This window comes from Petaurus breviceps, unplaced genomic scaffold (genome assembly GCF_028583685.1).
Source record: "Petaurus breviceps papuanus isolate PSGF00001 unplaced genomic scaffold, PetGlider_PUasm1.0 89824, whole genome shotgun sequence".
In the NCBI taxonomy this organism is placed as follows: Eukaryota; Metazoa; Chordata; class Mammalia; order Diprotodontia; family Petauridae; genus Petaurus; species Petaurus breviceps.
Window position 1 is genome coordinate 1,608 of NW_027187130.1, and position 24,882 is coordinate 26,489.

Here is a 24,882-nt window from a genome sequence, read left to right on the forward strand (position 1 = left end):
GGTATTAGTTGGGTGCTCTCTCTGAAGCCTCCACATGCTCTGGCAAGCTGGTCGCACACCCCAGGACCTCCACCCTAGAGAGCAATCCAGATCTAAGCAGGTTAAAGCAAGAGTGATTACCCCTCAGACTGGTGCTTGGTCCCCCTACAGTCTGCAGGCCAGGAGCTGAAGCTGCCATGTGGTGGTGGCTGTGCCACCACCCTCCCCAGCTTCTCATTCCAGGGGCAAAAGCCACCACACTCCCAACTACAGGGTCCCAAAGTCCAGGCTGCACTGATCTCTCACTTTGTCCTTCGTATCTATGTGTTGATAATTCTGGAAAAGGCCACAGCTGCTGCTGATCTGAAGTCCCTCCAGCCAGCAGCTGGTCAGGCCCCCCCTGTGGCTAAAACCTCAGGGCGTGGAGCTGGGCTGGGCTCCCAGAGCCCTTCACTGGCTGCTTCCTGATGGCCTGCCGGGCTGTCCTCAGTGGGAGGTTAGTTTTTCTGTGTCATTTTGTGGGTTCTGTAGCTCCGAAGTTTGTTCAGAGTCCCCTTTTACATGGATTGGAGGTGGTGAGAGCCTGAGGTGTGGAGGTCTTGTTTCTACTGAGCAGGTATAAATTGTAAAGAGATTTACACTCAATGAATAGAAAAGGCAACTGTCTGATAATTAATAATGCTATCCCCCAGTAGGATAGTTGAGTTCAGGAGGTTATAAATTCCCCATCACTTGAGATATTTAAGCAGACCCTGAGTAACCCCTAATTAGGATGTTGTGGAAGGAATTTCTGTCTGGATGAGGGGTATATTAAATGTCCTCTCAGATCTCTTCTTCTTCTTGGCTTTCATGATTCTATGTTATGCCATATGTACTCCCTGCCTCTTCTATTTCTCCAGACTGAAATGTCTGTGTCCTTTTCTCTCTTGTCCAAATATTACCATTTCTTTAAGGTCCATCTCAAGTCCTTTCCCACCTAGTCCAGACACTCTGAACTCTACCTTCCCCAACCTTTTATTCCCTTCAGTGTCAACATCATCTAGCACCTAATTATATGCTGTCTTGTACTGTTCTAAACTACTTTGCATGCATGAGTTAGAGGCAGCTAGTATCAGAAAGTTATTGTTGTTGTTTAGTGAAGTACACTTTTTCATGACCCCATCCACCATATTGTCCATGGGATTTTCTTGGCAAGGATACCAGAATGGTTTGCCATTCCTCCATTAAAGCCATTAAAGCAATTTGCTATTAAAGCAAACAGAGGTTAAGTGACTTGCCCAGAGTAACACAATGAATAAGTAGTTGGGTCAGATTTGAACTCAGGTCTTCCTGACTTTAGACCTAGTGTCATCTCACTGCCCCTGAGTCCAGAAGACTTGAGGTCAAATTTGACTTTCTAGCAGTGTGACTCTGGGAGAGTCACCTAAGATCTGTCTAACTCAAATGGAAATAATATCACCCACCTCGCTGGGTTGTTGTGAGCACCAAATGAAGTTATATTTATCAAGTATTTCTCAAACTTTAAAGTGACACATTATTGTTATTCTTAATCTTGTTCACTCCAATCGTCTTGAAAACTGAGCCTGGGGCATATCCTCTCTGTTTCTCCTCCCCCATGCCTAGTATTGCACATGGTAGGCACTCAAATCAATACTTGTTGGCTTTGGTGGGGCCTGCTTAGGATGTTATCAAGTCGCAGACACAGTCTATCACACCATGCATCCTACAGGATGAAGCCCAGACTCCTCCAATGGGCACTGGAGGCTCTCCATTTAACTCTGACCTGTAGCAGTACTGCCTTTTACCAGGTACAGATGACCCCATACATAATTATTTCTCAATTTCCTCTATTCTTATTCCCAGCCTTTGTGACCACTATGAAAAAGGCAAGGCAGTCTGTGTAGCTGCTTCCAATAGTCCTAATGAGGACATCAGCCTCTCTCCCATTCCAAGGCTGCCCTGAAACCTGCCCTACTCCCTACTTTGCTAAGCTGGGTCCAGGTAACACAGGCTTCTGGGCTAGGCCTTATGCTGCATAGCTGCAAATGTTAACAGGAAGGCTAACAACAGATAACCAGGGTGAGGTTTCTATTAGGCAGGTTAGTTCAGCTCTAGGGAATCTTGTTATCTGGCTGTCTCTGGGTGTCCCTGAAGAGAGTGACTCCAGGCTTAAACAGCACTCCTCAGAGCAACAGGCAGCATTGAGTTGTGAGTACCAAACCTGAAACAGCAGCATCCTGAAAACTCCCTGTGAGTCCTTCCCCCATGGTCTTGGGTATACCTGGATCCAAGGTCACAGGCATCTGGCAATTAAGGGTCACAGAACCCTGGCAATTCCCTTACCAAGAAGGAGCTCCTAATAAATGGATGTTGAAACTTGGTACAGAACATCCTGGGTCATGGTAAAACAAAGCAAAACAAAAAACAAAACCAAATCACTTCTGCTCAAATCATGGTGCTAGAAATTTATTAAAAGAACACAGGAAACACAAACACACCCAAGGTGAATCTCCTTAAGAAAGCAACCCCCATTCTCACAGAATGAATATATCTTTTACTGTCCTTTAGGAATAATGGTTAGACTGTTGACCAGGGTCTAGCCAGTGAGTTAATCTATATTTCAGCCTTGCTGTAGACTCTGTCACTATAGACTAAAGCCAGGATTCTCTGTTACATTAGCCTGGGAGCAAAGATAAGCAGAGAAAGGTTTGAAAATGACAAGGATAAGGAACATGCCTCTTCCTTTTGGTTTTGGAGGATACTGTCTAAGATGAAATGATGTTAAAAGAGGAAGAGACAGGACTATTACTACCATCCCCTTCTATACCTTACACATATGATTACAACAAACAAGAAGACAGAGACCAACATCATATCTTTATGATAGCCTCTCATTGCCTTACTTTATGAATCTCTGTTGAATTAAAGGGAATTAAAATGACTTGTGCCTCATGACTTCCAGCACCTGATTGGAGATTTTCCCTGAGTTGGGCCATAACACACAGGAACAAAATAAGAGACCCACAGGGAAGCCACTCAGGTAACCAGTCTCACTAGAACTACTCATTTTTTATGCTCTCCCTGCTGTCCACACAGTCAACTCTTTAGTATAAAATCCAGTTTAGAAACACTTGCCTAGAAACCTGACTTTTTTTTTTGACTGGAACCAGAAGGCATTTATTCCTTATCAAAACAACTCAACTGAGTCAGATCATGCTTTCCTTCTGTACAGATAAATGTCAGGCAGACCCTTGACCAGGGTCCCTCAATGCCCCCGATGCATTGTACTATTAGTAGCAGAGGCAAAAACATTCTATTGATGAGTTTTCTTTGGAGCAGAAATAGCTTAACTGTAGCAGACACAAAAGGGCAGGAGGTCTCAGGACTGAGATGGTGAGAGGGTTCCTAGCCCAAGTACTGTGACACCTTCCCCCACAAAAAATGGTAGCCAGAGGCCTTGTTGCTCCAGACCAGTACAATTACGTATGTGAACCAACAGTGCGTCCTAACCTCTGAAGCAATAATTACACACAAGAAATCCCAGGGACTTCAATGTCAAGTACAAATTAGATATCCAGTGCTTTCTTGATTGCAAAGATGATGTCCTTAACTTGAGGTATGCAGTTTTCTTCCAGAATCTTTGCATAAGGCATAGGAACATCAGCCCCTGTGACTCAGACAGCAGGTGCATGGAGGAAGTTACATGTGGGACCTTCCATGATCCTCGCACAGATCTCAGCTCCCACCCCAAACTGGGGCCAGTCCCCTTCAACAGTCACCAGGTGATTGGTCTTCATCACACTGAGCTCAATGGTCTCAATGTCCATTGGTCTAATGGTACGCAGGTTGATCACCTCACATTCTACTCCCTCTTTAGACAGTATAGCAGCTGTTTCCAAACAATGGCCAACAGGTTGTGAGTGGGAAACCAGTGTAATATGGGTTCCTGCCCTTTCTAATTCAGCTTTTCCAATAGGAATCAGGAAATCTTTTGACTGAGCTTCCTCTGGAAATTCAAAAGGAACTCCATACATGAGTTCTCTTTCCAGTACCACAACTGGATCATCATCCCAGATTGCTGATTTCATAAATCCTTTTGAATCTTCTGCACTCCAAGGACTGATAACTTTTAATCCAGGACAGTGCCCATACCAAGCTGTAAAACACTGTGAATGTTGGGCAGCCACACCAGCAGAAGCACCATTAGGTCCCCTGAAGACAATGGGCACAGGCTGAAGTCCACCTGGCATATAGTAAGTCTTGGCAGCTGAGTTTATAACCTGGTCAATTGCTTGCATAGAAAAATTGAAGGTCATAAATTCACAAATAGGCCTCAATCCAGCCATGGCTGTCCCAACAGCAATCCCGGCAAAGCCCATCTCCAAAATGGGGGTGTTGATTATTCTCTTGTCTCCATACTTCTTCCACAGGCCTCTGCTGACCTTGTAGGCCCCATCATACTGAGCAACTTCTCCGGGCGAAAAGACCTTCTCATCCTGTTCCAATTCTTCCTCCATCGTCTGATTCAAAGCATCTCGAACCATCACCTCAGGGGGTCCTTGGCTGTCATTGTGCCCATTGCAGAGAGAAGCAGAAACCTGACTTTTAACACTATATATAGATTTGTTTGGGCAGCTAGGTGATACAATAGGAGGAAGACTTGAGTTCAAATTGGGCTTCACACAGTTACTTGTTGTATGACCTTGGGCAAGTCACTTAACCCTATTTGCCTCAGTTTTCTCATCTGTAAAATGAGCTGAAAAAGGAAATAGCAAACCACTACAGTATCTTTGCCATGAAAACCCAAAATGGGGTCACAAAGTAAAATATGGGGACACATAAGTAGAATAATTCAATAACAAAGATTTGTTCAGAGGGAGTAAAAAGCTCTTCCCCTTCTTATAATTATGAATAACTGCTGTTTCCTTAGGTCAATTGCCTCACCTTCCTCATTTAACTGATAATAATCATGCTCCTAACCCGGGGAACTATGGGACACCTGGAAGTGTTGCCTCATCTATAAAATGGGCATAATAAATACCTGATGTACCTTCTTGGGCTTTTTGTTGGGAAAATGCATTGCAAACCTTAAAACACAGGACAAGGATGAGTTCTAAAACCTCCAGGATGGGGCATTTTTTCTCAAGGGGGAGACACAATGTGTCTTAGGGACCCAAGAATTTAATAAAGAGCAAATTGTCTTTTTTGAGACTTAACTATAATTTCCTAATTGATTGAGTGACCTAACTGAACTAAGTTACAGTTGCTTCTCTCTTACTCAAATTATACATTTTTTAAAAATGAGCAACATCTCTGTTTATACTTTGTTTCAGTTCTTTCCCTCACTCTCCTTTTCTCTTAAGTATCTGATAATATACAGGGATTCCAGGAAAGTCAGGCTGATCTTTAAAAAACTGTTCTTTAGTCTCACACAGCATTTTTAAGGGTATCTTCTTATTTACTCTGGTTTCTCATTGTATTTTTTTGTTTCTTTGTTTGAATGCTAACCTGGCTTCTTCTACTTTTAACCTCAGAAAGACTGAGGAACCTGAACCTTCTAGAACCCAGGGACAACTCTCTATTCCTTTTTAAGGAAGAATAGCAGAGGACAGAAAAACTGTCTACTCGGTGGATGAAGGCTCAGGGTTATGTAATTCTTGCTTTACCCATGAGGCAATGGGGGAGGGTGTCACAAAGTTGTTTTATACCTTGACAAAGTGCTGACATTTTTGAAAGGGAGCCTCTCCTTTTGTGTTCTTTGTGTGAGTCTTATTGATGATGCTATCCCAGAAATTGATAGTTTACAGGGAGTAAAATGCAGAGAAAGGAAAGGGGTGTTAGTGTAGTGTGGTATGTTCTTCCTTCCCCTTTGCTTTCTCACCCTTACCCACAAACTAGGTATTAGCAACTGTGAGAACTTTGGGAAGTGCTACATCGTCTCTTTAGGTTTCTATTTCAGTGACTCCCCTTCAGGATCACTTCCTCAATGAAACTATGAGCTATCCTGTGCAGGGTTACCTAAAATGGAAGGTTAAAGTGGGAAGTTCAGACAAAAAGTGATCCTCTGCAGGAGATGGCAAAGCAATCCAGTATCTTTGCCAATACTGGCCTGATATGATATGATATGGTATGATATCAGAATGGCATACTATGTGTGGTCCATAGGGCCATGAAAAATCAGATACTGAACAACAATATTCAAGTTAAGTCTAAAGGTGTTTTTTTTTTTTTAAGGTGTGGTTGTTTTATCTAAAGGTGCTTGTCTTCACTTTAAGGTATTTGTTTTGTAAGTTTCCTGTTAATTTCCCCCCCTGCATTTTCTATTTCCATAATAATTTTTTGTTTTCTTATTATTTTGTTTCTGTAGCTTCTCTGAAAATTTGTTCTAGCTTACCTTTTTTTCATGCTTCATTTTTTTAATTTTTTAAATTTAATTTTATATATATATATATAAATATATAATTTTTTATTTATTAAATTTAAATTCACTAGTAATAGTGAATTTATCTTTTGTATTAAGGTCCTATGCTCTTTTTGATGGATCACCTAGTGGGGATATATTCTTGGAGATGGACTCATAAATTGCTGAAGATCCACATTTGGAAAACCACTTTTGCCCTTAAATGGTTATTAACTTTAGGTGTTGGTGGTGATACATTCAACTTCTACAATGCAAGTTTACCTAATTCTTTATAAAGGTGTCAAGGACAGAAGCTTTCTTTAGCTGCATAGGGTGCCAAGTTATTTTTTATATCTGAAAGGAATGTACAGAGCACCCATTAAGGAAAAATGAGAGTTTGAATTATATCTTCTATTGAATCACTTATCTAAAATACTGGAACACCACTGATTTTTGATAGCTCCCTCAGCATCTTTAGATAACTTTCTACTCTTCCCTCATCTCTCTCTCTCTCTTTTTTTTTTTTTTTTTGGTCTTTTTGGAGGGGAAGGAGGAAGGCAAGGCAATTGGGGTTAAGTGACTTGCCCAAGGTCACATAACTAGTAAGTGTTAAGTGTTTTGAGGTCAAATTTGAATTCAGGTCCTCCTGACATTAAGGCCTGTGCTCTTTTCACTGAACCACCTAGCTATCCTTTCCCTCATCTCTTTTGGAAGAATTGTTTCTTGGTGTAGTGTTCCTAGTCAGGAAACATGGATTTAGGTAATAATATTAACACCACCTGTAGCTGTCTTTACAGATATATTCCCTAAGGACAAGGAACAGTCACAACTACAGACATGAGAGGGGTTGGATGCCACAGAAATTTTATGGGATCAGAATGCTGGAGAGATGTGTGTGACTGGTATAGTACCTAGTCATTGCTGCTATATAAGAATCCACAAAATAAATAAGACAGTTTGGGAAGAAGAGGATTCCTAAGTGGTGGGGCTCAGGAAAGGTTTAATGGAGGGGGTACTTGAACTGAGTCTTGAAGGAAACCAAGAATTTTAAGAGGCAGAAGGGAGGAGGGTAGGAATGTGCTCTGGGCATGGGGGACAGCCAAAGCATAGAGATAGGAGAAGTATCATGTGTGAAAAGTAGTAAGGTGAGTGTGGTTGACCTGTCATCAAAAAGACAGTAATGTGTAGTGAGACTAGAGAGGTACAATGTGATCATGGTTTTAAATGTTACACAAAGGAGATGATTGTTGATAGTATAGTGAAGGACAGAGTCACTGGAGTAGAAGAATGACTTGTTTTTAGGAAAATCACTGACAGCTGTGTGGAGAATTTCCCAATTGGGAAATTATTGTGCAATAGTGTAGGGGAGATATGTTGAGAACCTGAACTGATTGGTGCTTCCCTGAATGCAAAATGTTTGTGATAAGGAGAAGTATTGGGGAGGTATAAATGACAAGATATGCCAACTAACTGAATAGGTGGTGTGTGTGTGTGTGTGTATGTGTGTGTGTGTGTGTGTGTGTGTAGGAAGGAGTCAAGAAAATGCTAGGGTTGCCTTCCAAGGAGATTGAAAGGATAGCATATTCACCCACATTGTCAGTAATATTTCTATTGAGTGAAGTCAGTAACAGACACTTAAGTATTCAAATACAGCCATTTATTTGTGCCAATCTTCACCTATCCTCATTCTTATTAAATTGTGTTTTAATAACTCTTGGATTTCCAGACTATTGTGTCTAATTTCATTAAGAATGTTCAGGGGGGCGGCTAGGTGGCACAGTGAATAGAGCATTGGCCCTGGAGTCAGGAGGACCTGAGTTTGTCTTTTTGGAGGAGGGAAGGCAGGGCAATTAGGGCTAAGTAACTTGCCCAAGGTCACACAGCTAGTAAGAGTTAAGAGTCTGAGGCTGGATTTGAATTCAGGTCCTTCTGACTCCAGGACCAGTGCTCTATTCACTGTACCACCTAGCTGTCCCTTGATTGACTTTTAAAAACTGATTACTACTGCTGTCAATTTGTCACTTGCATGATTACTTCTCTGCTATTGCCAAAGTATATTTGCTAATATATTACCTGATAATTACCTTGTATGTTAGGATGTGGAGCTGTTTTCTTTTTTCTTTTTTAATTTTTTTTCAAAGCAATCAGGGTTAAGTAACTTGCTCAAGTTTCCACGTCCAGTTATGTGTGTGTGTGTGTGTGTGTGTGTGTGTGTGTGTGTGTTAATGGAGCTGTTTTCAATAGGTATTGTCTTTATTTCACAGTTAATTTCTTCTGGTCCCTCCTGAAAGACCTGCTTGGTAGCACCCTTTGTTGTACCAGTTAGCTTATATTTCGTCTCTGGACCATCCATTTCTGTGGAACTTGCCTACCTTTGTCACCTGCTTACATCACCTGGATCTTCTTCCACCCTCTTCCCTTCAACATCCAGCCAGTCTTCTTTGAAGACTCTCTGACTTTGTTGGTAATCCTGCTTCTTGAATAGAGGATTCTGTTATTCAGTGGCTCCAAAGGAAAAGGAAAGGGGTCCAGTTAATAATTCCTTTGCTGAAAGGGAAGGACTCTTCCCTAGCTATTGAATCAGCTACTAATTTTTTTTTTTGGCTTTTTGGAGGGCAGTTGGGGTTAAATGACTTGCCCAAGGTCACATGGCTAGTAAGTTTCTGGGGCCAGATTTGAACTCAGGTCCTCCTGACTCCAGGGCCAGTGCTCTATTCACTGTGCCACCTAGCCACCCAAGCTACTAATTTTCAATGTCGTAACCTAGAGAAACAATACTGGACCAGAGAAGGTTAGGAGAGTCAAATGGTGATGTCAAACCAGACTACCAAAAACAAAAAAACCAAACGGGCTACTATTCTCTTCTCCCTCCCTCTGGAATTCTCAACCAGAAACTCAATGGAATGCATGCTCCTGTATTTATCAGCTCCCCAACTCCTTCTACCTGTTATTTCTTTTAATTCACTCAAGTTGAATTTTCCTTATTTCCTTAGATTTATTTCTCCCTTTCTCCCCTTTAGATCCTTCTATTTGTTCTCAGGTAAGTGAATTTTAATTGTAATATGTTATCAGAGGTGTATACCCTCACCAGCATACACATGGATTACTTTGGAGGCAGTTAGCAAATTATTTGGGATCAGTGACATGTGCTGTACTCTGGTTAACTCAGAAATGAATGGTTTGAATGAAGATTGTGTTGAGATTATCTATGGATTTTTCATACTGGTTTTACCCTAACTCTTAACACATATATCAGCATATGACAGAGTTGTCTTATACAATATCCTTTACTAGATAAACATTTTCATTGTTACAATGTGGTAAAGTGATTAAAATTGATTGCTGCAACGCAGCAGTCCTATAATCCAGTTTATAATGTATAGAATAATGGTATCTATTGAGGATTGTTGTCACTGCAAATACAGGCCTTCCTAATCTGGTTGGTATTTCATGGACATATGGCAATATTGTTCAATTTAGGGCTATTCTCTTTAATGTTCAAATTCGTGCCAAGTCCCTACCTACATTTGTATTTTCCTTATGTTGAGTGTGCTTTCGCCCCCCCATGAGATAGAAAGCTCTTTGAAAAAGGTACCATATTTCATATATCTTTGTATTATTCTCCCTTTTGTTTCTTTAGTGAGACTTGCTACTCTGGCTTCAATTTTTTTTCTATTCTTTCCATTATTTCTGCTGCAGAGGCCATGATTTATGTTTTCACCATGACTGTTTTTCTTTTAAACCATTCAGGAGCATCTTGTTTTTGTTCCATGCTCTCTGTTAAATCCATATGATCCTCTGTTTATCAAGTATTGGCTTTTTTTTCCTTTGTCTTGTGCTATTTATTCATCAATGTCTGGACTCCTTTGGCTGATCTTGAAGCCACCTTCCCCTCTCTTATTCATACAGTCACTGTTAGGACATCTACTTATCCTCTGGGTCTATAACTTAGTTTTCTTCCTCCTGGGATCTCTGGTCATTTCTCTTTCTTTTCATTATGTTCTATGGTACACTTTCTCTTTCCCTTTTGATTTCAGTCATATGGGGACTGGACCTCAAAGCCATATCAGACTCATCCCAGGATTCACTGGCCTCTGCCCCAGTTAACTTCTGGGAGACAGAATAGGCCCTAGTTAGATCCTGGGTCTTTTCCCTCAGGCTTAGTGGAGGGTGACAAATGTGTCCTGCCCCAGTTTTCTCCATTCCTCGGTTCTCTGGCTGATCTCCTTTGAAGGACATGGCACTACCATGCTGCTTTTTCAGCCAGGACAAATTCTTGCCTTTTGGTTTCTGCCTTAACTCTGAAGAGATAGGGGTAGAGCCTTCAAGTATACATTTGCAGCCCTGCTCTCTTGGGGAGTGGTGTATGTATATGTGGAGAGGGTGATGAGTGAGCAAATTAAGGGTTAGGGCAGATGTGGGGATCCTGCAGCCTTGAGGCCACATGTGACCTTTTATGTCCTCAAGTGCAGCCCTTTGATTGAGTCCGAGTTTTACAGAACAAATCCTTTTACTAAGTGGATTTGTTCTATGAAGTCTGCATTGAGCCAAAGGGCAGCACTTGAGGACCTAGAGGGCCATGTTTGGCCCCAAGGCTGCAGGTTGTCCAAACTTGGTTTAGGGATTATAGGCATGTCTTATTTTATTACATTTTGCTTTATTTAACTTCATAGATATTGTGGCTTTTTTTAAAATTGAAGATTTGTGGCAACCCTGCATCAAGCAAGTCTGTTGGCACCATTTTTCCTACATGTGCTCACATCATGTCTTTGTGTTACATTTTGGTAATTCTTACAATATTTAAAAGTTTTTCATTATAATTATCTCAGTTACAGTGATCTGTGATCTTTGGTGTTATTGTAATTGTTTTGGGGCACCATATAAGATAGTGAACTTAATAAATATTGTGTGTTCAGACTGCTCCAACTGACTGGCAGTTCCCTATCTTTCTCCCACTCCTGGGGCCTCCCTATTCCCTGAGACACAACAATGTTGAAGAATATTACACAAACTTAGTTGATAAAGTAGCAGTAGGGTTTGAGATGATCGACTCTGATTCTGAAAGAAGTTCTATTGTGGATAAAAATGCTACTAAAGAGTACTGTATTCTACAGAGAGGTCTTTTGTGAAAGGAAAAGTCAATCAATGTGGCAAAATTCATTGTCTTATTTTATGAAATTGCCACAACCACTGAGCCACCACCCCAATTGGTCAGCAGTCATCAGTGTCAAGACAAGGCCCTCCACCAGCAAAAAGATTATGACTTGATGAAGGCTCAGATGATGGTTAACACTTTTAGCAATAAAGCATTTTTTAAAATTAAGGTATATACATTTTTTAGACATAATACGACTTGCACATTTAATAGACTACAGTATAGTATAAATAGAACTTTTATTTGCATTAGGAAACCAAAAAATTCATGTGACTCAATTTGTTGCAAAATTTATTTCTTTGTAGTGTTCTGGAACTGAACCCACAAGATCCCCAAGGTATGCCTGCAACCTTCTCTGCAGTTAGTTAGTTCAATGGTTTTTTATCCTGTTTGGTTGCTTAGTGTCCTAGACAATGGAGAAAGTAGAAATTGCTTTATCTCTTGCATTACTGGTTTCATCTCGTAACCAAGAAATGTTTAATTATTTACTGTTCATAAGGATATTGAGCTACTATTCTTGTTAATTGTTTACTATTTATCCTGTTTATCTTGTTTTGTATAGACTTATTTATATGTTGTTTCCCCCATTAGATTGTAAGCTCCTTGAGGACAGGGACTATCTTGCCTCTTTTTGCATCCCCAGCACTTAACACAGTGGCTGGTGCATAATTGGCACTTAAAAGGTGTTTATGGATGATTGTTTTTATATCCTGTTTTTGTTAGATATTAAATATATGGTTTATTTCATTGGTAATTTCGAAAGAATAAAAATTTTGGATTTATATTATTGTAATATGGTGATAGTCATATATTTGCTTTTAAAAATATTAATTGTAAAAATTCTGCATAATACCTTTTCTTATCAGATTAATACTAGATAAGTTTTCTATGTGAAGACAATATATTAAAGGGAGTTTCAAAACAGGGAGATGTAATAGGGGCTTGTTCTCTCCACATGTCAATCTCAGTATCAAAGTACTTCTGGAAATGGTTTATCTCCCCCTGGGGAGTAAGTTTTCTGTTTAATAAGAAGATATGGCCTTCTTTTTTCAGGGCTTGTATCTCTCGGAAGCTCTGACTTTCCCATTAAGTATGCAAAAATATACTCTGTGCCTAGTGGAGGTGGGGAAGCAGAGGCCTTATGCCATCAGTATTTTAGGGAAAAGGGAGAAGGAAAGTTTTTGTTTTATATTGCCTATTGACTGATATTACATGTAGAGGGCTAGCTATTAAATACTGTTCAAATTTGCCCCAGAAGACATTTTTCAGCAAGTGGAAAAGACATGATAAGTTTGGTAGCCTTTGGTAGGGATAAATCTGATACACAGCATTTGCAAAATAAAACAAAACAAAACCTTCAAATAGGGATATCTGATTTTGTCTGAAGGGTGCAATAGGATATTAGTAATGCTATTTGCAGAGAAATCTGAAGAACAGGCTGGAAATACTAAATCCTGCAGAAGAAATTACTTTGTGGTGGTTGGTGAAGAGAACCCATTTTTGAGTTCTATGTTCTATCCTAGAATCAGGCTCAGACTGTTGTTGCTGCTGCTGTTGTCATTCAGTCACATCCAACTCTGTGACTCCATAAAACATAGTGTGTCAGTACTGTCCATAGGTTTTCTTGGCAAAGACACTGGAGTGATTTACCATTTCCTTCTCCAGTGGCTTAAGACCATCAGAGGTTAAATGACTTGCCCAGGGTCACACAGCTAGCGAGGCCAATTTTGAACTCGGGTCTTCCTGACTCCAGGTCCAGTGCCCTATCCACTTAACAACCTTGCTGCTTGCACACTGTTGTTAAGCAACTCTAAAGCTGAAAATTGATTTTAATTCTATTTTGATAAAACTTAAGTGTGGGTATTTTCAAAATTGTCCAATCTACAAGAAAAACCACTGAGGCAGAGCTCTGAGTCAATGGCACTTTATGAATGAATGGTTCCATTGTCTCTTCTAATGAAGTGGAACTCAGATCTTCCTCACAATCTGAGAAGCCCTCTTCCTCCAGGGCCTTAGTTTTATAGTGTTTCATACCTAGACAATACAGGTGAGGCTGACCAAAAATACAGAATCTCATTGGTTGGCAAATGGACTAGTGAGCAGACCATAACAGACCTATCTTGACCTTTCAGGAGGTCCTACCAAACTGAAGAGCAGGCTCATGGAGTTGGGCTGATAAGCAGATGTGAAAACATGTACATGGGCCAACAGATCCATAGAAGGGTAGGCCACAGGCCAGCAACCAGGGTCACTCACTGGCTATAATGCCCATGGTCATCTTTTCGTGTTGTGCAATAGAGGGATGACAAGGGATGGAGAGGCAACAAAAAATATCTAAGACTTTCCACAAAATAAAACCTTAGAATGTACTGCCAAAATATACTTGAAGCCTGAATTTTCATGCCAGATAAATATGGAAACCCACATATAGTTATTAGAGAAAATAGCCTGATCCTGTTGCTTTTCTCAAAATTTGCTATTGCTATTGATTCAAAAATTTTTTTTTTACATTATATCTTTGTCTTATTGCCTTCTTTAATTGCACCTAGGGAGCCTCCTCAGCCTGAAAGTTCACTCTGCTTCCAGATTTCTCACACTGGAAATATGCTCTGCCACAGAGGTCCATTTCCCACTGGCTGGTTCCTCCTAGAACCTCTGTTTTAAGGAAAGTGCCCCATCTTAATTCCTTTCCAGGACCCACTCCTAACTCCCTGGGCTTTCTCTACATGCCCCTTCACAGATACCCCTTCTCTCTTCCAACCCACCCTGGACTTTTCAGTTTCCTTTTATGTATTGTCTTGTCCATTAGGAAGTAAGATCCTTGAAGGCAGGGACTGTCTTCTTTGTCGTTGTATTTGTATTCCTAGCATTTAATCTAGTGCCAGAGTCACAGAACCATAGGAAGCATATAAATATAAATATAAATGCTTGTTCACTTGATCTGACTATATTTGGGCAATAGAAACTCTATCTACCAATAGAAACTCCAACTACCAATGATGACTTTTCCCTAAATATTGATATTTGCATAGACATTTTAAAATTTATTGTGGAACTTGTGACTTGAGTTGTGTAGATGACAGTTCTGGGCTTTGATCTACTTGGCAGGAAAAGAGAGATCCTGGCCTATGAAGAAAATCTAGCTATGGTGGTTGACACCTCTGAATCAATCCTAAGAATGTTGAATAATGTGAGTGAAGTTGTTCCAGGGTCAAAGATGAAATGTGCCATCCCTAAGTATTGATGGCAAATAAAACAGTGTACTCCCTACCCAATATGAGAACCAAAACTAAGGTATTTCCATGACTACAGAGAACACATTCTTCTAGCTAGGACTCACCATGGAGTACCATACCACAAATTCAGCCCAGATGCAATACTGTGACACCTGACCTAGAATATCCAAATCTAGCACCCTGACAGAAATGCAGGTTCAGTTAACATTTTTATTTAACCCTGTGTTTCCTTTCACCTTATGGATGGTGTGCTCCCAAAGAGCACCCTGAGCCTCTTGAATTGAATAAAGAAAAGCAAGAGCTAGTATTGAACCTCTGTATTTCTATTCTGGGGCAGCTAGGTGCTGTAGTGGATAGAGTGCTGAGCCTGGAGTCAGGAGGATCTGAGTTCAAATTCTGCCTCAGACACTTCCTCAGCTGTGACCCTGGGCAAGTCACTTCACCCTGTTTGCCTCAGTTTCCTCATCTATAAAATGAGCTGGAGAAGGAAAGGGCAAACCACTCTAGTATCTTTGCCAAGAAAACCCCAAATGAGGTCACAAAGAGTTGGACAGGACTGAACAACAACACAATCTCTTCTGGGAGTGTGGGGAAAGGATTGTAAACTTGCTGCCCCTGGTTATAACCATAGGTTTCCACAGGTGATTCATAAGGTGGGCTGACTTGCTTCAGTGGACTTGGGACAGCTCTCTCACCATTTCCTCACTGATACTGTGAGTCACAGAGTTATACCCTACCCAGAGCCAGAGGGCCTTCTGTACACCTGAATGAGCTGAACGATCTGGAGCACACATTCTGTTCAAGTCCAATAAGCATTTACTTACCTTGTGGCCTAATGAAGGTGGAGTCTGGCAATGAGGGCACAAGTGCATCCAAGGCACAGGCCTGATTTTGTGTCAAAGTTGACTAGAAGGCACCCAACTGGGTTTCAGCCTTGTGGCTCAATGATTGGCTCCTATGGTGATGAAAGAGCTTTCACAGTGAATGTTTTGTTAGTTTAACAAGCAGCAGTTAGTTGGCAGACTAGACCAAGGTAATGTGAATTCTGTCTCCTCTCTGGCTTTAGCCTCAAATGTTTATGTGAGGAAAGGGATCCTTTACCTGGTTAGTGCACTTGAGTTTTATTCAGAGCCAAGTTAGTTTCCCTTTGATTGGTGCCAGGAGATTGGGCTCTGGAGACAAAAACTGTCATCAGTTTGGCACATTCTGGGCCACTGTAAACATCATTAGAGCTGGACTATCACCCTGCAAAATGTCATTTAAACACACCAGTAAAAACCATGACAATGCCAAAGATCACCAAGGTTTGGGCAAACTTAACTTCCTGAGGACAGGGACCTAAATGTTAAGATCATGTCATATGAGGATTGGAGCTGAAGGAAATGAACATTTCGTTGAATGTGGTGGGAGAGATTGGGGGACAGGGGAGGGCTGGATATGATAACTGTCATCTGGAGAGCTGTTAAGTGCAATTGGGATTATAGTAATTTTGCTTGGCTCCAATGGGCAGAATATGTAGAAACTTTAGAGAGGCAGATTTCAATTCAATATCTTTAAGAGTCAGAATTGCTGCTTCAAGAAGTGTGTGTGTGTGTGTGTGTGTGTGTGTGTGTGTGTGTGTGTGTTCCTGTTTTGGGGTGTGGGAAAGAGGTTCTGTAGATTTCCTCCTCATCACTGGAAGATTGTCACACTGCTCCTTACCTACTCTTTGATGGGGACTGCCCACTCCTCTCATATCATCCTATTGTCTTTTCTGTCAGTAACCAAAGTGAGGTTGGTGTCTTCCATCTTGTCTCTGGAAGCTGGAAGCCAATGAGATGTTGCACTGGAAAAAGATTCTTGTTTGAAGAGCCCCTAAAGGTGAAGAATACCAAAAGGACCCTCACATGGGAGTCCCATAAAGGTACCCACTGAGAATTCTCACCTCTTGCTAGTTCTGCCCTGACCCTCACATAGGCGTCAATCTCCACCAATAAGGAGGGAGTCCCATACCAACAGGCTTTGGGGCAGGGGTTGCACTAAATTAATAAAGAGCAAGAAGGAGGGAAGTATGAAGGAGGAAGGGAGAGGTAAGGGCTTTCATGCTAACACTATCCTCTCAGCCAGAGGCTGAAAAGTGGGGGAACAGGCACGCCCCGCATCTGCCTCTATAGCAGCTTCAGTTACCGTTCCTCGAAAGGCTCCCTGTTCAGGAAGGAGCCGGACTAGCCGGACCCAGGGTCAGGCTCCTCCTGCCCGCAGACCTCCCGACCTGTCCCCAGCGCGGTGGGCGCCCGGAGCAGCGCCTTCCCTCCCAGCGCGGCCCGACCCGCGGCCGCCGGTGTGCAAGGGTCTGAAACGCCCCCGGCCGGAGAGCGAGAGTCTCACTTCCCGAGACGGTGAAATGAGAGGCGCTGGAAAGCCTCCGAGATCCCTCCCGGCTCGGACTCGGCGATCGCTAGGGTCCTTCGCCCTTCGGAAAGAGGGTGCAGAGACGTTCGGGGGCTAGGGCCGAGGAGAGAGGCGTGTTCCGCGGCCAGGTCTGCGGGGCCGGCGGCCGGGCGAGGGTGCGAGCGAGGGTCTGCTGCTCTGGCATAGCGCCGCCAAAGCAGCCGGGCCTTTGAAGAAGCCCAGGGACCCGCACCCTGCCAGTGAGCGCCCCGCCAACGGGACGCGTCGGGGGCGCCGTCCTCCAGCGTGCGTCTCCGCGGCTGGGGAGGCTGCAAAGGTGGGGCTGGAGCTGGGCTGGACCGGGAGGAGGAAGGCTGATCCAGCGAGGGGCCAAACTCACGCGGAGGTGCGAGTTCTGACAGGCTCGGTTCCAAGCAAGGACAAGGACAAGGACTAGTAGCACCAGAGCCTGGTAGTTGGTCTGATCTCTTTAGGCTGAGGAAATAAATGTTTGAGGCTCGCGCGGGTTCCAGTTCCTTCCCTTGTAAAAAGTTCCTCTGAACAGCCATTAGATGGCGGTGTCCATTCGTTCAGGCTTGGCGGGTGACGTCAGGAAGACGCAGGGCGTATGCAGATGAGTAGACTTCTGGTCCCGGTTTCTCCGACCCGTTCCTGCGTCTGGAAAAAAAGAGATTTGGGGGAGATCTGAGAGGCCTAGCGCCTTTTTCCTGTTTGAAATGCTGGAAGAGTGTGTAGTTTGTGTGTGTTTGTGGTGTTGCGTGGGACGCGGAAGAGCTGCGTAAGTGGGCGTGAGTTTGGAGTGTGTTTGTGGTGGGGGAGTGAGCGCATGTGGGGGATTCTAGCATACTTACCTGGCAGGGGTGATTCCATGATCACGAAGGTGGTTTCCCCAGGGCGAGGCTTATCCATTGCACTCCGGATGGGCTGACCCCTGCGATTTCCCCAAATGCGGGAAACTCGACTGCATAATTTGTGGTAGTGGGGGACTGCGTTCGCGCTCTCCCCTGATGTTGTGGTTTTAAAAACAGAGCAATGTTCCTTGCGTTACCTTTTCCCGGGGTATCTCGGGTGGCTATGCCGAGGTTATTCTCTCTCTAAGTAAGACGTGTGCGTGTCACGTTAGTGAGGAAACTTTCGGCAAACTGAGAGCGCAGAAACTTTATTTAGTCTGTTGAGCTGTTCTCTTCTTTCAAAGCCAACCTCGGAGCTTATCAAAATCGGAACGTGTTACTCGGGTCTTTCCAAACCGAGTGCCATGATTTCGAACGTCAGGCTTTTTACTTCTTTGCCGCTTGAGGATGGTTAAACATAGACGTTAGAAAGCAAGCAAGGGCTTAAGTGTTATCATGTTATCAGTCAAGAATTAAAGTGAAGAGAGGACTTACCTTGCCGCAAGCCAGTTGTGGAAGAGCTGGAAAATTGATTGGCACTGTTTTAATAAACGACATTTCAGAGCATTCTAGGTACTATGCACCCATTTGAAACTGCTACATTGTAAAGAAAACAACTTCGAAGGATTTAAGAACTCTGATCAATGCTCTCTCTGAGATCTTAGGATGAAATGGGTTCCTCATTTTTTATCAATCACCTACTGAGGCAGCTAAGTAGCTCAGGAAGTAGAGCCTTAAGTCAGGAAGACCTGAGTTCAAATGTAGACTCAGACATTTACTAGCTGTGCAGCCCTGGATATGTTTTGGTAGTCCCCTAAGGGGATTGTGCTGACCTGGTTTAAAGAATACTATTACTACTAATAATTAATAACATTTTTTTCATGTAAGTAAACAGAACTTAACCAGTGCTTTATAAGTCTTTAATGATTTCCTTATATTTCTTCTGGATTATTTTATATCTAATTTTCCATTGAGTTCTGGTCTTTTTGTTACAAATAGTCGAAAGTCTTTCAGTTAATCAGATGTCTTCCCCCCCCCTCCCCCAATTCAGGATTATACTTAACTTTGCTGAGTAAATTATTCTTGGATGCAACCCCCACATCCTTTGCTATTCAAAATATAGTGTTCCAAGACTTACAGTCTTTTAGTATAGAAGCTGCTAGGTCTTGTGAAATCCTGATTCTTTTCCCACAGTATTTAATTTTTTTCCCCTCTTGTTGTCTGAAATATTACCTTTAACTTGGGAATTTCGAAACTTGCCTATGACATTTCTGTAAGTTTTCTTCCTCAGATCTCTCTCAGGTTGTCAGGTTTGACTTTTATGCTTCCTGGAATGTACAGGATGTATCCTAGTAGAGATTTCAACAGCAACTACATGGCAAAAAGGCAAAGTAAGTAAAAGTAAGAGCTAATTGTATGTTTTCCCTGTTCCCTTGTGTAATGCCAAGCAAAGGCAACTTCCCAAGGTTCAAAATACCAGCATAGGTGCTCTCCATTTTATTCAGTGAAAAATTAAGAACAGAGAAAATAAAAATATAACATCATTCAAAATACAGCATTCACCAAGTATAATTCAATAATCTCCAAGTACTACTCCACCCCTGGACATTATATTTCATTTAGTCAATCCCAAAGACCATTTCTAAGTACTACTCCACCCCTAGGCTGTACATTCATTTAGTCAATCCCAAAGCCCCTCTTCTCAAATGGAGATTAGTTTCCAAATCCAAGTAAAGTACATTCATTTGTTCAATCAGAGCACAAAAAAGTCAAAAGTTTCCCACCCTTGGATTACAACTGAATAGGCCATCTACCCCAGAGTTACAACAAGCTTAAGCACAGCATTTAATACCCAAAGAGAGGTCTTTTCTTCATCTTAACCCCAGGCAAGTTCTCAGCAATCATTGTTCCTGGGGAGACAAAGCTTAGCAAGGCCACAAGATACATTGCCAGTGTCTTCATTAATTCATTCTCTGTCTGCAGAACATTCCTGGGACCCCTGAAAACATTAGCAAAACCCTCTTCCAGGATTTCTGTAGACATACAACAAGAAAATCCTTCTTTAGGGCTTCTGAACCAACAGCATTGGCCTTCACCAGTGGGCACAATTCAATCCACTCTCTGTCTGCAGAACAGTCTCAAGAGCTCTGAACCAACAGCCAGGTTTCAGAGCCTCTGCAACAACAGGACTGTCTTTCACCAGTGAACAAATCTGGCAAAACAACATCAGAACAGACAAAGTACCAGCATAACAGCCATGTCTCCTCAGTCCTTGGCAGCTCTGGGTGGAAGCTCTCAAAAGTCCTAGGCAATTCAAACTGGCCCTTAGCAATTCTCTCCATCTCTCTCTGCCTCCAAGATGCTGCTTCCAAAAAAGTTCTTCTGCCCCTCTTTTCTTGTGTCTCTCTAAATTTTACATCACCAGCTCCTCACAGTTCAGCCTTCTCTTTTCACATCAACAAGTCCATCCCACAAGTGGGATTCACAAGCTCTGGGTTTTAACACAAATCAATCCAAAAAATAATTTCAGATTTTCAATTTGTTCTTTTTCTAGCTTTTTCAATTGCATGGCTAAGTCATTGACCTCCCTTTTCTCTAATTTATTCATGTGTGCACTCAGGGATATAAACTTCCCCTAAGAACTGCCTTTGCTGCATCCCACAAATTTTGGTATGTCGCCTCATTATTGTCATTCTCTTGAATGAAGTTACTGATTGTTTCTATAATTTCTTGTTTGACCCACTCATTCTTTAGGATTAAATTGTTTAATTTCCAATTAGTTTTTAGTCTATCTTTCCATGGCCCTTTATTGCATATGATTTTTATTGAATAATGATCTGAGAATGACGCATTTAATATTTCTGCCTTTCTGCACTGAATTGGGAGGTTTTTATGTCCTAGTACATGGTCAATTTTTGTGTATGTGCCATGTACTGCTGAGAAGAAGGTATATTCCTTTTTATCCCCACTTGGGGATATCCCCACTTTATACCACTTGGTGCATATATGTTAAGTAATGATATTGCTTCATTCTTGATGGTACCTTTTAACAGGATATAGTTTCCTTTCTTATCTCTTTTAATTAGATCAATTTTTGCTTTTGTTTTATCTGAGATAAGGATTGCTACCACTGCTTTTTTTACTTTAGCTGAGGCATGATATATTTTATTCCAGCCTTTGACCTTTACCCTGTGTGTATCCCTCTGTTTCAGATGTGTTTCTTGTAAACATTATATTGTAAGATTATGGTTTTTAATCCATTCTGCTATCCACCTCTGTTTTATGGGAGAGTTCATCCCATTCACATTCATAGTTATGATTACTATCTTTCTCTTTCCCTCTATCCTATTCCCTCCCCTGTTTATGCTTTTATTTTTGTCCCTTTCTCCCTTCCCCTCCTTAGGAGTTTTCTTTTTGACCACCACCTCCCTCAGTATTCCCTTTTTATCAGCCCCCCTCACTTTTCCTCCCCTTTCCCCTTACTTCTTCCCTTTCTTCTAGCTATCCACCCTTTCCTAGCCCTTCCCCCCTCCTACTGCCTGTAGGATATGATAGATTTTTATACTTAATGTAGTATGTTATTTCTTCTTCAAACCAATATTGACAGGAACAGGTCTCATGCAAAGCTCCTCTCCCTCCCCTCTTTCTCTCTATTATGATACATTTTGTGTCTCTTCTAGATAGAGTTCTATGCTTAACTGGTTGTGTTATTCCCTCCTTGCACCAGAACCAATGAGGGAAAAGCCCATATAATGCTTATCTCCCTCCCTTCTTTCCCTCTACTGTATTGTTTTTATGAGTCTTTGTGTGGCATAATTTGCCCTTTTCCACTTAATTCTTTCCTCTTCTTCCATTACAATCCCTTTGTAGCCCTTAATAAGGTTTTTTTAATCGTCATTTTGTGTAATTTATACCCATACCCTCTACTTGTCTATAAACAGTTTGCTCTTATTAAATAACAGGGTGTGCACGTGTGTGTGTTTTCCTTGTTTACCTTTCTATGTCTCTCTTTCCTCTTGTAATTGGAGGTTGAATTTTCCATTGAGCTCTTGCTTTTTCATCAGGAAGGTCTGGAAATCCATTATATCATTGAATGACCATCTCCTTGCCTGGAAGAATATGTTCAGTTTTGCTGGGTAGGTGATCCTTGGTTGTAACACAAGCTCTTTTGCTTTGGGAAAAATTGTATTCCACTTCCTCCAATCTTTCAGTGTAGAGGCTGCCAGGTCCTATTTGATCCTCACTGTGGTTCCTCAATATTTGAATTGTTTCTTTCTGGCTGCTTATAATATTTTCTCCTTTACCTGGTAATTCTGGAGTTTGGCCACAACATTTCTCGAACTTTTCAATTTGGGATCTCTTTTCAGGAGGTGACTGGTGGATTCTCTCAATTTCTATTTTACCCTCTGGTTCTAGTATCTCAAGGCAGTTTTCCTTGATGAGCTCTTGGAAGATGTTGTCCAAACTCATTTTTTCATGGTGATTTTTTGTTAGGCCTATGATTCTCAGATTATCTCTCCTGGATCTGTTTTCCAGGTCAGTTATTTTTCCATTGAGATATTTTACCTCTTTTTCTAATTTTTCATTCTTGATGTTTTATTTGACTAATTCTTGGTTCCTCATAGAGTTATTTGCTTCAATTTGGTTGATTCTAGTTTTTAGCAAATTATGTTCCTTGGTTAGTTTTTGGAGCTCCTTTTCCATATCACACATTTTTCTTCTTAAGGAGCTGTTTTCTTCATTGTAATGTTTTTCTAATTTGACCATTTTGATTTTAAAAGAATTATTCATTTTATCTTCTATCTCTCTAATTTGGTTTTCAAAGTTCCTTTTGAGCTCATCTAAGAATGCTTTCTGTGCTTGAGACAAGTTCCCTGTTGATGCTTCAGCTGTGGGTGTGGAGTCAACACTGTCTTCCTCTGAATTTGGTTCCTCTCTCTCAAGATAGTAGGACTCCAGGGTCTTTGTAGTCTGCTTTTTACCCATTATGAGGCAGGGTACTAACCACACCCTTCCTCTAGGGTTCTCAAGCCTTTACAATTTAAGGTTTTGCCCTGGGGCAATAATTACTAAGTTTTCAGGGTCAGAGGTGGGGGATTGGAGCATCCAGGGTTCACTCCACCATCCTGGTCCCTGGAAGTTCGGATGGGGCTTTTTAAATTTCTAGGCTGTGGATTGGTAGTCCCAGGAGTAGCTGCTGCCCCTGCCAGGGGCCCTGAATTTCACTCTTACCCTGCTCTGTCCAGTCCCAGCCCTGCCTGGCAGTGGCCCTTGTGGTTGGTGGATCAACTTGCCGCCACATTGATCAGGCCTTGTCTGGGTCTCTGTCTGCATACTACCATGTCAGTGTCTGGGCCTCTGTCTCTCTTAACTTCTTTCTAAGTTAGAGGGACAAGATCTGGTTTGGTTCTCCACTAATGCTGTACCCACTAGGCTTCCCTGTTGCTAAACTGAATTTCTATTAAAAAAAAAATGTAACTCTTAAGGTCCAAAATTGATTGGTAGCCTATGGAGCCAAAGAAAGGTTGAGATTTTGCTGTTACTTGATGTCAGTGGGCATCATAATGAATGAGAGGTGAACCTAGCTATGCTAAATATTTATTTCATGAAGCATACAAATTACTCCGCATCTTTTAGGGCAAAGACTATCTAGAGAGGAGAAGGGGACAGAGTACAGGCCTGCATGTCTTTGTAACCTCTAATACTAGGCATGGAGAATTTCATTCCATTGCATTGAACTGATTTGCACCCTTGTGGTTTTGGAGACTTTTTTTTTAAACTGCAGAAACTAAATCACTTTTGCTTTGTCTGCATTCTGTTGTTCTCCAACAGTGGAAAGATTATTCCAGGAACTTTTTGTCTCTGCCTAGTGGGGACAGTGAAAGAAGGGGGTGTCCCCATAACAAGAGAAAGATTACTTTATTGGAAGTGTAGAAATGGCAGGAAAGCAGCCCAAGGCCAGTCCCAGGCAGCACATGCACCAGAATAGTTGACAGAGGTGAAAGCATGCTCAAAAGATTCCTTTTCTTCACTTTGTGTATTTTCTTAGAAAACATCAAATAGCCTTTTCATACACACAGAAGAAAAACAACAAGCATTTGTTAAGTGCTTGTGTCAGGCACTGCACTGAGTGGTTGTAATGGGAATAAGAATTTGAAGATCTTCCCTGCCCTTTAATAGACCTAGGGGAAATTGAAGACCTCCTTGCTTTGAAAGTAAACTCTGCCCCCTAATAGGCTGAGTATAATCACATGGAGCCTGTGATGGAGGTAATTTGCTGAAAGGTGGAGCAGAGCCCACAGGAAGCTCCCCTGCTGTGAAGATAACTCTGACAGGAAGCTTCCCTGCTGTGAAGATAACTCTGCCCCCCCTAATAGGCTGAATATAGTCACATGGAGCCTGTGGTGGGAGGAGTTTGCTGAAGGGAAGCAGACCCCACAGGAAGCTGGGAGTCAGAGCTAGCCAGACAGTAGGAGAGAGAGGTACTCAGGCAAGAGAGAAAGAGTTTTGTGAGTAAATATTGATCTAATACTGGTTTGTTGGAAGGCTAAAGGATGCTATGGCTCTCAGTGTTATGGCTTCTGAATATCTTTGGTACTTATGATGGCTTACTGGTTTTGGGATTGGGTTTTCTGGTGTCTAAATAAATGTTTCGGTTCTGTCCTCTACCTGGAGAATTTGTTATATTTTGCAATCGAACATCATGTGATATTTATAGTGATCCTGGGCCCTGTAAATATGGCATTGGTGCTATAGTGCTTTACAGGTATCATCTCATTTGATCCTCACAATAACCCTGGGAAACAGATGCTATTATAATCCCTGTTTTAC

At 41.8% G+C, this 24,882-nt stretch overlaps 1 non-coding gene and 1 pseudogene across 1 annotated transcript; one reads left to right on the top strand and one right to left on the bottom strand.

Annotated features, from left to right (window-relative positions):
* Positions 1–3,127: 3,127 nt before the first annotated feature.
* Positions 3,128–5,248, bottom strand: LOC138176521 (pyruvate dehydrogenase E1 component subunit beta, mitochondrial pseudogene; annotated as a pseudogene).
* Positions 5,249–18,004: 12,756 nt separating this feature from the next.
* LOC138176525 (U1 spliceosomal RNA) lies at positions 18,005–18,168 on the top strand. The gene has a single exon (XR_011172322.1). It is a non-coding gene; the product is annotated as a U1 spliceosomal RNA (small nuclear RNA).
* The last annotated feature ends 6,714 nt before the right edge of the window (positions 18,169–24,882 follow it).